The following is a 12,873-nucleotide window of genomic DNA, read 5'->3' as shown; positions in this document are numbered from 1 at the left end:
ACAATGTGTTGTGACGTAAATCTGTGATTTTCTCTGTGGACTTGTTGCTGGGACGATTACTTTTCACTGTTGAGAAAAGAACATGTACTTGAAAAGTGCACATGCATGGTCAAGTTAACCCCACTTTGTTCCTACAGCAGGAAAATGTCTGAATTTAAATATTCACAGGATAAAACACCAACATGGGGAGGGGTTGATGGTCGAAGCCATTTAATGTATTAAAGTAATATTAAATAAGCACTGGTGGGTGTGTGTTTACATGTGTAATTACAGTCTGCTATGACAACTGGGAAACAAACAGCTAATATAGCTCCATACAGACAGTTAATGGGATTGATTTAGGGAGCTATTTTGATACGTGCCTCTCCCCTGCTCTGCCTGCAGCAGGTCATGTTCTGTCAATCTGGTGCTGATCTATCCACATGACAAACCCCTGCAGACATTGTCAGGAATTAAAAATGAAGTCAAAAGATTTTAGTGTAGGTGTGCTCAACAGTTGCAGTAGACATATTTTCTGAAGCCAAGCAAAGTAGCAAATAGCTCGATAGTATGTAGCTTCAAGAGAAGACATCATACATTTAAAGTTAGTACTGCTGTGCAGGTGAGAAATCAGAGACTGCTTGATCAATGGGCTAACGAAAGGGATAGTCCAGGATTTTTCCGAAGTGGGGTCGTATGAGCTACTTGGATGTTGTCAGGTGTGTTGCATGCAAAACCAGGGGAAGGCAGGCATGAGCTCAGTGAAACATAGCTATGACTGACAATAAGAGATAAAGCAGTTATTTTAAAACATAAGCATCCTTTGTTTGGTTTTACCTAAGTAACAAAACAAAGCAACAGTATACTGTGAATTGTGATATGGAAGGTCACAAAAACTCACGTGATTTAACAAGATTTCAGAATATAGAGGTAGACTTTCGACGGGGTCAGTTAATAGCTGTTGTATGTGCCGCGTTTTGTGCTGAGAAACGCAAAAAAAAAAACTGTGAATGAAGTTATGGCTGAGAAGAATCAACTTGGCTTGTAAAGTACGCAACATCTGTTTCCCAGTAAACTCACTCTCATTGGTTATTGCAGTTGTTACGCTCGCGCTCCAAACACTGTTCAGTCATAATCATGTCTAATAGTTATGATTTTAAATCGGGTGTTTAATGTGTCCGATCACATTGAAATCACGTCTGTTAACCCCTCACATGACAGGAACATTCGGAAGGCACCCGTGGTTGTCGGAAGGGCCAGATCAGGACCTTAACCCTTGTTAACTTAAGCAGGCATATCTCACCAGAATAAGGTGAGATTATTGTTAAGTGGCACATGTACCTGGATGTGACATAACAAAATAAATTAAATTAAGCATCATTTATTGAAATAACATAAAAGTTAAAGCTGCCGGGCAAACCTGGTCTGTAGCAGGCTAAAAGTGAAGCTTAGCACCATCTATGATCAAAGAATGTCCAATAGACAGAAACAGAGAAACACAACTGTCATGGAATGATAAAATAATATGTAAAACATAAACTATATAATAAAATGTATTAGAGAAATTATTTAGACTAATAATTATATATGAGTACATTAAAAACATTATCACCAAAATAAAATATAATAAAAAATAAATACAATATTAAACAAATTAGCAAAAAAAATATAATAAAAGGAAATGTAATTATTCATTTGATGTAACAAGGGTTAGGGCCTCCGATTGATAGGAGATAGATGATTGATTTGCTGTCACCTGCGTTCACTTACTGTAATAGGGGTCCTCGTCTCCATTGAATTGCTTGATTTGCTAAATGATTCTAGATAAATAACTGTTTTACGATCAATAGATCTGTCATATGATTATTTCCTATAGAATGATAACCAACATTGCATTTCTTCATGTAATAATCTACCATCAATTGTATGATAAATGTAATGAGTCATGTAAAATACTTTGATTAAATGTAGCCTATTATCATTTAAAAAAATGTAAATGTAGTATTTGAAGCAGGGCCGGCTCTACCTAATTTTGTGCCTACACACACACACACAAATTACACCAGCCAAAAGAACAATCACACATGTTTAATTTGAACAACAACAGCAAACAGCAAAAAATCACAACTTTCAAGTATTGAATTACAGCAACCACAAGAACAATCACAACAGTTTCATTTGAACAACAACAACAAACTTTCAGGTAACTCTTTCCAGCGTGTCTTTCACTTCAACTAAAATTGTACACGTCTGGACTTCCTTGCAGCAAAAGCATCTATGGTATCCTCAGGCTGTGAAACAGTGCATGCTGCGCTTGTCCCTTCACCTGCAAGAAAATCAAACACATATGCAAATATAAATTTTAATCATTCAGTATTAGTAAAGTCACACAATGATTTACAAATTACAGGACATCAGGCAATAAACACATCTTAAGCATGAATTAGGAATAACAGTAGTATTGTTCAGTGATGTGACTACAACATTTAATTACAGAACTCACCTGCTTCATGCTGACTTGCAGAGGTTGGTGCTGTGGTTGATGTGCTGCTGCTGCATGGTGCCTCACTTGTAGCTGTATTTAAACAGAGCACATCCATACTGCCACACCACTGCATTAAGTTTGTTGTGTCAATCTCACTTAATAAATCAATTAATTTTAAAAATTAGATTTACTACCATTCAGTAACAATAACAATAACATAGTAGTGTGTCAGAGACCACAAACAATTGGATAAACTTACATGCTTCAGAGAGTGGTGTCCCTGTGGATGCATCAGAAGGCCCCTCTCCAGAAGGTGTTTCAGAAGTCAAATATTTTCTGAGTGCATCTAGACAGACAGAGTAAATGTATTACATTACAATCCATAACAAGTGATAATAAGAAAAAAAATAACTTGCTGCAGCTTGCATTTTGCATCACTTGGCTACTGATTTTCAAGACAATATCAAACGTGATAAGACAATAGTAGAACTAAGCACCAGCACCACAACTGTGTCAGTGGGCACACAGGTGTTAATATACTAGTGATGACGATGGTAAAATTAATTTTCAACACACTCAAACATAATGATGACGTGATGAAACTGAAATAAAATACCAAATCAGACTGGACATCCAGGCAGGCAGAGATGATAACAGTTATCATCACCGCTGTTTATGTTTGTGATGAGTTTTCATTACTTTTCTGAAAACTAATGAAAACTCATCACAAATATAAACAGCGCTGATGCAGTGCGCATTTTCACATTAAACACGATGTAGCTAGCAAGCAGAAATATGAAAACATTTATTGTTTTAAATAAATAGCGCTAATAAAACGTCTTCACACAAAACGGCACAATTAAAAAAATTGTACAGGCTAATGTTACCTTTATATTGTAATTTCCTCTTCTCCTCTTCTTTTCGTCTCTTGCGGTTTTGCGCTCCCGAGGGCTTGGACGGCCTTTTCATGTCGTTAATAACAAAAGCTTCACCTGTCTGTGACCTGACCTCTGATCCCTGCTCTGACCCTGAGGTCACCCGTCATGTGATTCAGCAGCACCACATTTTAGGAACATTATTGTTTATTCATTTGTTAATATTTATTATTTTCAAGAGAGAACACACAAATGAGGGCGACTGGGAATAGAAAATCATTTTTATTTTCATTGTTTTAAAATGTTTTTATTTTTTTTGATGGCGCTCTAGGCGACAGCCTATATCGCCTATGCCAAGAGCCGGCCCTGATTTGAAGTGCTTCAAAGTGATTCAAAGTGCTTTACATAATATAAGATGAAAATACAACAATTCAACATATAGCATGTGGGACAAAATACAGAAGTAGCACAAATACAGCATGTAAAAATGACAGGCATAAATGAAAATGATATCAATTCTATACAATTGGCCATGCAGGAAATAAATGAAAGAAATCGATTTGCATAACATTCAGTTGATAAATGTGATGAATATCACTTTCTAACATTACTACTAGGACTGCCAAATGATAAAATATGGAGAATTTCACATAAATTGCAGTGAAACAATAATACTATTTTAATTATGTTCATATGAATGTTACTTATTAGGGTCGTCTTTTTGTTCTTTGGGGATTTTCCTTTTAATTTTAGGGTTTGGTTGCATTAATAGGTCCACATAACTGATTAGTCAGTCAGTCAGTCATCATCTAACCGCTTTATCCTCCACCAGAGGGTCGCGGGGGGTGCTGTGCCAATCTCAGCTACATTGGGCGATAGGCGGGGTACACCCTGGACAGTTCGCCAGTCCATTGCAGGGCCACACACAACTAGAGACAAACAACCATTCACTCTCACACTCACTCCTACAGTCAATTTAGAGTGTCCAATTTACCTAACTGTCACCTGGACTGTGGGAGGAAGCCGGAGAACCCGGAGAGAACCCACACACACACGGAGAACATGCAAACTCCATGCAGAAAGGCCCTTGTTCCAACCGGGGCTCGAACCCGGGTCTTCTCGCTGCAAGGCGAGAGTGCTAACCACTACACCACCGTGTGGCCCGTAACTGATTAGTTTAAAACAAAAACCATCAAGAAATCAATTGGTAGATTATTGTCTGCATATATTTTGTCCCTTTGATGGGGGATTTATAAAACATGATGATACTGAAATTTTCTTTGTCACTTTTACATTACATTACATGTCATTTACCAGACGCTTTTATCCAAAGCGACTTACAATACAATACCTCGCTTTATTGATTGCCTTCTTTCGGATTATGTGGCTGTAATCCTCATATACCTCCGGAGCACAGTCTCCGGTCTGATACAGCAACATACAGTTTATTCAGCGTGCCGCTGGCGATCAGCGGTGCTGCACTCTCTGTGCAGCGGTGCTGCACTCTCTGTGTCACCGCTGATCTTCTATTCCTAAGTGTTTTTAACTGATTTACAGTTGGACAGTGTTCGGCTCGATCCTTATGTAGGACGTCTCTTCCTGTGACGGCACTCTCACTAACATGTTGATATTGTCAGAGAGCTAGTGGAGGGAGGGGGAGACGAATAGAGCTGTAAAGCGCTGTAAAGAGGACAAATCAGAAACCCCCTTGGAAGAAGTGGGTGTGTGTTTGCCTGTGTCTCATTTGCATATAAAGGGACCATGCACGAAAACCGAGCGTTCTGAAAGGGGCGGGTTTAGCAGGGTTATTGAACTACTATGATTCTTCATCCTTATGGTATTTTGACCAAAGCATGTCACTGACATGTTCATTAGGACACCAGGGAACTATTTTAATGGGGGAAATAGGGTATAATATGTCCCCTTTAATTTCTGTTTGACGGTCTTATTTGAATGGGAAAATGGGAAAATGTAGTATGATTTTAACCTTTAATAATGTTATTATTTTAGCATCTAATTATTAACTTGTACATGAATGTGCTGCAGTTTGCTGAGAACTGCTGCTAACATTTTAATTAGATTATTTTATTTTTTATTTTATTTTATTTAAATTTTTGAAGATTGCCATTTATTGGAAATTAAACTAGCAAATTGAATGAGACAATTTAGTCAATGGGTCTTATATTTACTTAAAATGTCTTTCAATTGCATTAAATTTAAATCTGTGATACCTGTAGACAGTCTTCTGAAGTTACAAAAGCTACCAAATCATATCAATCTGATCTCACAATGCGGGGAGAAAGAGTGCCAAGAGAGCTATATTGTATGTCTCGTTCACATTGGTATATAAGAGGGTTTTATTCTTTCTGGTATATTTTACAGGTTTTTGATGATGATGATGCCCAAGAGGCCCTTACTACACATGTCCTCAACATTTTCGTGGTCAGCAAAGCCAGAGATGAACATCTCCCCAAGCAAGTTGGAATAGCCATTGAGGGAGCAGAGGTCCTTTTTGGTATCCCTGATGTGGCACATGCTTGTACCTACCTGATGGAGCTTATCTATGTCTTGGAACTAAGGTACCCTAACAAACTGAAATACACCTTTGAGGTTTTTCAGAAGCTCTGGAGGATGCCAACCAAATGTGTCCTCCAAAGACCTGAACAGTCCAAAGTACAATCTGCCTCTTTTTTTTTTTTTTTCAATGAATTGGTTTTTTCAATGTTTTATCACTGTTTCCCAAAGCCCAAAATGCAACTTCAAATGTCTTGTTTTAAAGATTGATAATTAAAAATCCTTTAGAAAAATATGTGATGAATTGAGTAACTGGCAGCTAAAATATGTCAATCTTGGTGACTTATGACCTCTTGATTGTGTTGACCCTTTGACCTTTCCTCTAGTGCAACTCTCACACAATTTGCTGAGTGTACTTATGACTTATTTGCAGGGAATTCACCCTCTTAATTTTGTTGTTATGTCATTTTGTCCAGCACAGGTTGACCAACACATAGATGACATATTGGATTTAAGTAGCTCACCATGACAACAATATATTGTGTTTTATCTACTGAGAAAAAGTAAGGCAACTTTTTGCATCCTTTATCACATAGCTCAAATAAGAGTTGTATTTGTATGTACAACATTAGTTTTGGGTTAGGGTCACATTAACTTACTTTTGCTTGTAAAAGCAAGTTACAAGTGAAGTCAACTTACTTTTGGAAGTGAAATCAACTTAACACAATTGAGTTCAGTTTGTTTGCAAAAGTAAGTTGACTTTACTTAGAATATAAATGTTGTACAAAGAAAAACTACATTTGTTTGATCTATGGGATAAAATGATGCAAAAAGGAAGCGCAGAAATGTTAGAAAATATTTTATCATCTCACGATAAAGGTTTTGGTTTCTGTTAGAGTTACAAGAAGATTTTCTTTTATTAAGATTGCCATTATAGTAGTAAAACTAATAGGAACACGTTTGCTTACAGTTCTGGTTTTTGTAAACCACTCAGTCTTTCGCACCAAACTTTTACTGTGTTTTCATGATAAGAGCATGCCTGCTGGTTCCAAGTGAGGGCTGGGTGCCATGCACAGAATTGAATATGTGTAAGTTTCACTTCCAAAAACAACCAGGTCAATTGTTTTTCACAAACAAGTAAAAAATAGCAACTGGTGGAAGTGATTCAATAAAAGTTGCATCCTGGTTGCCAGGAGAATAACGTGGCTTATTGGAAACGAATATAAACACAGAGGTTTTTCTATCACCATTTTATTGTGCAATCAGTTTTAAGAGCATAATAAGTTAAATCCAAAAAAGTGTCAATTTCAGATTTAAATGAAAACATTTTTGGAAGTCTCTGCTAATCCACCTCCCCGACCTCCACACCTTCACTTTGTCTCTCCATCCATCTAATATTCAGCTCAGTTTTCGTGCAAAGATCACATTATTTTCCTTTTTTTTTAAAAAAGCCATCGTTCTCTCGGGCTAAACTCTGCCAGGTTGATGCTGAGGACATAAATACAGCCAAGACAAACAGACATTTACACAGAGACAGCCAAGGTACAGTACCGCAGCCTCAGGCGAAATATTTGTGGGAGGTGAAAGTAGCGTGCAGGACGCCACACAGGTTATAACAGTGTGAGAAGAAAAAACCTCAGTTATGAAAATGACTTACTATACCTGAAGGTATCCTTTCACAGGTGTATGCTGGGTTCAGTGAACTCAGGTTCAACTCACAGGCAACGCTGTGTTGGACACAGCAGCATTCTCAAAAACGCGACTCCTCCAGCTTCTCTTATTAACAACTGTGTCCTGGCTGAGCTCTGAGCTGTGCTTAAATACCACTGAAGCTGGTTCATCTACATATGCATCTTGTTTTGAGTGTTAACGCAGGGAAAGGGCGTTCCATCCATCCATACACCGAGAACATTCAGTTGTTTAATCTGAAATCACAGATGAATTAAGTGAGTCACTGCATGTGTAAGAGGACACAGAGGTTGGTTTTGACACCTCGTGTGTTCACTTGTTAAAGAATGTAGATGTAATATCAGTACTGATCAGGTCAGTGTGTCCTGACTGGGTCCAACATTTATCTGTTCTGCAGGGACTCAGGTAGAAGATTTGCAGGTCTTTTCTTGTTTTGTTTTGGACCTATGAAGAGCTCTATTTGCTATCGGCTAATGTGTTTCCCTCACTAGTCAAATAACTAAATTACTTTAGTTGAGATACCTATTCCATTCCATTGTCCTTCCGCCATTAACACCCTGGAAAAAACAGAAAAATCCATTGAGATTAAGAACCTCTTTTTCAAGGGATTCCTGGCCAAGATAGGGAGCAGCAAATACAAAACACTCGACAGTTACACAGTTAAGACACAAACAGAAAACAAATAAAAGAACAGATTCAATTTACAAGCACATTTGCTTCAACTCCATTCAACACACACACACACACACAGAGCACTCCATATATTCCAATAGAGACTCAGACTAGTAGTGGTTGACTCCTCTCGAACACTTCACACAGTGGTGCAATCCGCACCACTGCACCTGTATGTCATGGAAGCTCTGATTAACAAAATCACATAACAAAGACAATCACAAAGTGGACACTCTCTAAACACATGTTGTCCATGAATGTCACAGACAATACAGCTGACCAACTATCACAGCCTGGCTGAAGAACATAGCATCAGATAGAAGCTTTACATATCAATATAAATATGACATTACACATACTGTATAAGATTTGAATCAGGTATTTTAGGACAAAAGTGGTCACTGTTAAGCAGGAGTTCAAGCAGCATCAAACTGTGTTAACCGGATCTTGATGTGTGTTTCCCAAACCTCAAAATTATTTCTCAAACAAAAAAAGATATTCATTTTTAAAAATTAATCATTAATGTATGATTTCAATCTTCTGGGCCTGGTTGCACCACCTTTCACTTTACTAACCTTAGTAATAGAGTAAGTATTTACTAGATCTGGTTTTAGTCACTCCTACATTGAAATGGGTGGCACCACTTTCACTATTAACTGTGCCGAGCTTAGTAATTAGTAAATATTTACACCTGGTGGTGTAAGTCTACCTGATCCAGCTAGCTGTCAGCAGAACAAAACACTTTAACTGTAATTATTATGCCAAATTGATGCAACCCCACCCAGAACCGGTTCATTGCTGATTAATTTCATTGTCAACAAACACATGCACATTTTATGCTTGTTTGTTTCATCTTTATTTTTATTTTCTCATTTTCTTTGTTATGACTGTTCCTTTCAGTGGTGTGTAGTCATGCCTCAGCCACAGCTAACATGACAGAACTTCAGTGAAGGCGTGAGTGTAATACGTGTGTGTGTGTGTGGGACTAAACAGGGTGGGACTGTATCTGGGTACATTTTACCCAACTGTATAGATTTGTGCCATCATACTGAAATTTCAACTGGTGTGTGAAGACACTTTTTGAGCAGTGCAAAGGCAGTTTATAATCTTGCATTTGGTTTGTGTCTCTCTGTGGAGTTAAATGAGCATGGTGCTGATGGTGAGCGATACACTGAGACTTGAGGGCAGACCTGTGAGCTCTTATAATGGGTGGGAGTCACATGGCTGGTCTCCATGGAAATGGGCTTCTGTAAACGCTGCATGTGTTTTTAAGGTGTGTCCATACAAAAAGCCACCTATTAACACACCCATGTTCACACACACGCCCACACTGTCACACCGCAGACATCACAACATTGATGTGAGCGCAGAACAATCTCTGATGATTTGACGTCCTCATCAGATTTCCTCTTTTTAAACTCAACCATTTCTTTGAAGTCACAAGGACAAAGTCACCAGGATGTTGGTAAGTCACAAATGTTTTTCTTATAAGGGATGCATCAGTTCTCTAGTAGAAAGCACAGGCCCTGCACCCAATTAACAGCGTCAGTAAACACAGTAACTGTAACCATGACTGGTTGAGTGACGTCACATGTAACTTAGATTACACATCAGATGTGATGGGAGTGAGCTTGCAGCCAAGTTCCAGGATCACATCAGGTAAACAAATCACAGCATGAATGGTTGTACTGGACACGCTTAAGGTCTGTATTTCCATTGCTCTGTAACAGTTCAAAAAAGGCCTTAAATTAATCTGAGGGAAAAAAAATTATAATAATTTTAAATTGATGGATATCTGTTGCATGGGGCCACACAGTTGGTGTAGTGGTTAGCACTATTGCCTTTGCAGCAAGAAGACACAGCCTTTCTGCATGGAGTTCGCATGTTCTCCCCATGTGTATGTGGGTTTTCTACGGCTTCTCCGGCTTCAGTCCAAAAACATGCAATATGGGGATTTGGTGAATTGGAATGGTTGTTTGTCTCTATATGTGGCCCTGCGATGGACTAGGGAACTCTCCAGGGTGTACCCCACCTATCGCCCCATGTCAGCTGAGATTGGCACAGCACCCCCCACAACCCTCATGTGGAGGATAAAGCTGTAGAAGATGGATGGATGGATAGATATCTGTAAACCAACACATTTCCACTCAACAGTCTTGACTCAGGCAAAGATGCAGGTACCCAAAAGTATGTGGTCTAAGTAAAAATATTGTTTGTGTCTACTTCAGTAGGAAAAATCTGTCTCTGTACAAATGACATGAGAGCTGCTGCACCGCTGTGGTTTTACAAAGTGAAACTGGAATGTGGGGCCTACACTAGGAAGCAGGATTTGTGGTTAAAATGAGTCCCTGCAAACATGGTTCACTTCATATTCAACTCACATGCAAAAAACAAACTCAGGATTGCAGGAACATCCAAATGATTTAAAAACACCGAGATGAGAACAAGCCACAACAAAGATGTTAGTTTACAGTACGGGCAGAATAAAGTTTATTTCTATTACTATTTCTTGACAATTAGACAGCTCTGTACATGGCAAAATGGTTTAGTGAAAATACACATCAATTTAAACAGTGAATTTCCAGTCATTGATTTTAATCAGGGTGAATAAAATCTGCTCATGTACACACAGTTATTGTAGATCAAATTCTACATAATTTGAATTGAAAAGACTGTTACACCAAATATGGTGGTGTATGACACATATTTCATCTATTTCTCCCAGAAACCAATAATCTGCTCCAAAAACCAGATAATCCTGTGTCTTGTTGCTGCAGTTGAGGTTCATGACTGTTTCATCTTATTTGTGACTGATAGATTTGGCATGGAAGTATGGAAGAGGACGATTTAAAGCTAAGAGACAGAACTACATAAATCTATTTGTTCTAGTGCTGTGGTGTGAGAAGCCAATGCCTCATTTGAAGGATCACAACTCTGGATTGAGCAGTTTGTTTGGTGAAACTTTGTGCATGCATAGTAGCTGAGTACCCCGGTGGAACAAAGGGCATTTTATACCTTATTTTGGGGTAAAGTCACTGATCATTTTAAAAGTTTTTATCAACTCACAATACAGTGAAGGAAGTCTCACTTTCTGGATCAAAACTGTCACTGAATTAGAGACATTTATTATATTTTATATTTATAAACCAAACTTACTCTATTACTTAAAAACAAATTGACTTATGTTGTTATTTATTTACAACATATTATTGTTGTAAAAGATTATCCTCTGATCTCTCCAAGGAGCCATCTCTTCTACTTACTTTATTTGTTGATGCCACAGCTCCACCTCCTGGATTCTTAAGGTGCAGCTCGTGTCAAGATTTTATCATGATTTTAAAAAAAGAAATAAACTCTGCTGACTCAACATTGTGTTTACACTCAGGTTTTTCCAAACTAATTTTTGCCATGTTATGTAAACATTATCTCATGATGTTTCTATGTATGGTAAAGATGCACAGTGACTTAGTGGTTAGCACTGTTGCCTCACAGCAAGAAGGTGGTGGATTTGATTCCTCATCAGGAACCTCCCTGTGTCTGCACCATCAAATCATGTATGAATGTTAGACACATTTGGTCAGGATTGGTCCATTGTGTGGCAGCACGTTCAGTTGCTGGTGTAAAGGGTTTGCAGTAGTGTATGGAAGAGCCTTTCACTTGTGTGGTTTTAAGATTCCTAGATAAATGATTCATGAATTATCCATAACTGATTTTAGCCAATTTACAAAAGACTCACCCACTTAAAGGAATATTTCACCGTTGGAAAGATGAATGTCTATTAAAACTCGGTCATCTATGTAGTAGAAATGTGAAATAATATTTGAAGCAAGTGCTTTCTTGGCCGAGAAAGGCAGAAAAAGTTTTTTTTGGCTCATGTAGATGAATGACAACAACTCCCAAAATGCACTGCACTCGCTGCCCTGTGAGAGTCTCACTGTCTCAAGCTTCACTTCTTACCGAGTTATGTAATATGGAGTCAGAAATGGGTCAATAATCCAATTTTATAAGAACTGGATAGAGCACCGACCCTTTGGCTCTGTTCATTCCTATGGAGTTGTTCACCCAGCGCATATCCCAAAAAACTTACTGACTGGACTTCCGGCAAGATGGCGTGTTGAACGGCAACTTGAATCGGAGGCTGCATCAAACTTGTCCCAAAGTGTGGTGTTGTAGTTTTTCTAACATTACTAATTGTTGCAACAGCATGTTAAAAAAACTACAGTTTGCTAGGCCAAAAAGAATGTTAATCTCGCAAAAAAAATTTGCCGCCTTTAAAATGGGTTTGCGTTAACGCCGTTAATAACGCGTTCAACAGACAGCACTACTTAAAATGAATACAAATAACGTAGTGAAGCCTGCTAAACTGATAATACCTGGTGGAAACATTGTGGAGCAGTTTAAAGGTAATGCTGGATGTTGTAGAGCAGGCCGGAGACCACGACTATGCTATGGAAGCTAACATGACTATTATTTTGGACTATCACCAGCAAGTTCTCCTTTACTGGAAATTGTTATTTAATCACAACTTTACTCCTCACAATTCACCCTTGTGGAGTAATAGATATGTTCTGACCAATCGTAAGTCATTGTTTTTAGGGACCTGTTTGGATAAAGGAATTTGGGCTGTATCACAGCTGATGGATGATCATGGCAATGAAC

Source organism: Solea senegalensis, linkage group LG5 (genome assembly GCF_019176455.1).
Source record: "Solea senegalensis isolate Sse05_10M linkage group LG5, IFAPA_SoseM_1, whole genome shotgun sequence".
NCBI lineage: Eukaryota > Metazoa > Chordata > Actinopteri > Pleuronectiformes > Soleidae > Solea > Solea senegalensis.
Note: the sequence above shows the minus strand (reverse complement) of the source record.